Here is a 2,202-nt window from a genome sequence, read left to right as displayed (position 1 = left end):
CTCAATGCATAATAGAAAGCATGTTCCGAATACAAGTGAGCCTCTCAGGCCACCATATTTAGCTTTTGCATTATCGTTTATGGCATTATAGAGTAATTACACATGACATACGTTTATATATTTTAACCCTGAAGATAAGAAAAATAATCGTTTGAAAAAGAATTATTCCAGGTAGCCATTTGGTTTGTATCAGAAGAAAGCAAACCTCCCAAGTGTTTAGTGTCCACCAAGTCGGAATCTGGAGCTTGAGAATCAGATAGGCAAGGACGTTTTCACAGTGACTTTCCAGAGTCCTGGTACTGCCTCGTGTCCACAGCACCCAGGCAGAGCATTTCCGGGATTCCCCTTGGGCATGGCTTTCCCTCTGTATTCTTTTCTGGATTAGCTGTCACCACCCTTGCCAATGGCTTTCCATTTTAATTATTCATAAGTCCTTTCAGAATATCCTTGCTGAGCTCCATAAGTGGAAGTTCTGGAAAATCCAAGGAGGGGAGATTGGGTACCGGGATGTCCTTGGCCTTCCTGCTGCTCCCTGCGAACACCTCCCAGGTGGCAGAGGCTGTGGCGCTGTCCGAGTGCGGCAGCAAACTCCACAGCTCCGACTTCTCTAGGAAGTCTGCGTCTACGTCCAGATCCTTCTCGGTTGGACCCTTCGGAAGTCTGGCCTTTTCAGCCTTTAGTTGTTTCTTTCTTTAGTCTTTCATTCTCGGCCATAAGGAATTCCGCGTGCCTCTTCAAGGCAGCAGTTTTGGTTGCTTGCTCCTCTATAGTTCTATCGTCCTTTGGGGCTTTGCTTCCAACACTTGGCTCTGCTGGCTCTTCTGCTGAAGTAAAAACAGCAGCGTGTCTGGATCCCCTGCACCTCAACGGGGCACCTCTCTGTGGTAGGGATGTGTTTCTGAGACGAGGTCTCTGGCCCTCCATGCCCTCAGAGGGCTTGTGAGATGCCTGCAGGTGTCCCTGTCTGTGTTCTGCTGTGCTTTCGACCTCTCCTCCCGCTTTACCCCCTTCCACCTCTCCCTAATGAGGAGGTGGCTGTCCTTTTGCAGTCCCAGTGGTAAGTGAGCCTGTAGCCTTTTTGTGACAAGAAATCGCCTCTTCGTATTTCCCAGAAGGCAGCAAATGGTCTGCTCGTCTGCTCTGTTGGTGAGCCAGGCTGAGGGGTCCTTTCATCACTTCCATAGACCCTGGGGTGAGCGGCACCACCCAGGCACATGGAGGGGTGGGGGGCGTTGGCAGCTCCTCTAGGCGCCAGAAGCCAGAGATCACAGAGGAGCAACTGCCACTTCTGCCTGTGACACTGCCCCTTGCCCGCAGTTGAAAGACTTTGTGTGTGTGTGTGTGTGTGTGTGTGTGTGTGTGTGAGTTTTTTTTTTCCTTTAGTCAGGGTCTCCCATAGCCCCAGCTGGCCTGGAATGAGTAGGCTATGTAGACCAGGCTGGTCTCAAGCACATAAAGATCTGCCTGCCTCTGCCTCCCGAGTGCTGGGATTAAAGGTGTGCGCCACCACCCCAGCTAGCAGTATCCCTTTTTTAAAAAATATATTTTTTATTTTTATTTTTTGGTCTGAGACAGGGTCTCCCTGTAGCCTCAGCTGTCCTGGAACTCACTATGTAGACCAGGCTGGCCCTGAACTCACAGAGATCCACATGCCTCTGCCTCCCCGGTACTGGGATTAAGGGTGTGTGCCACCACACCCGGCTAAGACTCATTTTTAATGCTACTAACATTTAGATGTTTACACATGCGTCTCTAATCCCCATGTATTTGATTACTACTAGTCACAGTCGGTTACACTTGGATCCTTGGCACCTGAGTATGGATATAAAGTCATCAGGTAGATTTCAATGGTAATGTTTATCATCTCTACTAGTTAACATGAATTTTAATGCTTCCTCCTCAAATGTAACTCATTTTTTTAAAATTTGATTTTTGTTTTGTATTTCATACAGAAAATCCCAAATAATCTTATTCATCTATATACCCACTTCCCAAATGGCACCCTGCCATAGCCTCCCCCTGCCACTGGCGCCCATATATTCTGTCATCCCTGTTACTGTTCACCGTGTTATTGGTGCCCCAGCCGTTCCCCAGTGCTTGTCCATCCGCTGAATCTAGTCAGCCTATCTAGAGATCCTTGTTTTAGGAAGAGCAACTGTTCCTCACCTAGCATCAATCAGTTGTCAATATTCCTTTAGATAA

The 2,202-nt window shown here is 48.0% G+C and overlaps 1 pseudogene; it reads right to left on the bottom strand.

The window, feature by feature from the left end:
* Positions 1–416: 416 nt before the first annotated feature.
* Positions 417–1,182, bottom strand: LOC103740932 (annotated as a pseudogene).
* Between the last annotated feature and the right edge of the window lie 1,020 nt (positions 1,183–2,202).

The sequence above is a fragment of the Nannospalax galili genome, unplaced genomic scaffold (assembly GCF_000622305.1).
Source record: "Nannospalax galili isolate Female #2095 unplaced genomic scaffold, S.galili_v1.0 scaffold661, whole genome shotgun sequence".
NCBI classification, from domain to species: Eukaryota; Metazoa; Chordata; class Mammalia; order Rodentia; family Spalacidae; genus Nannospalax; species Nannospalax galili.
This window is presented reverse-complemented; position numbering and strand designations above follow the sequence as displayed.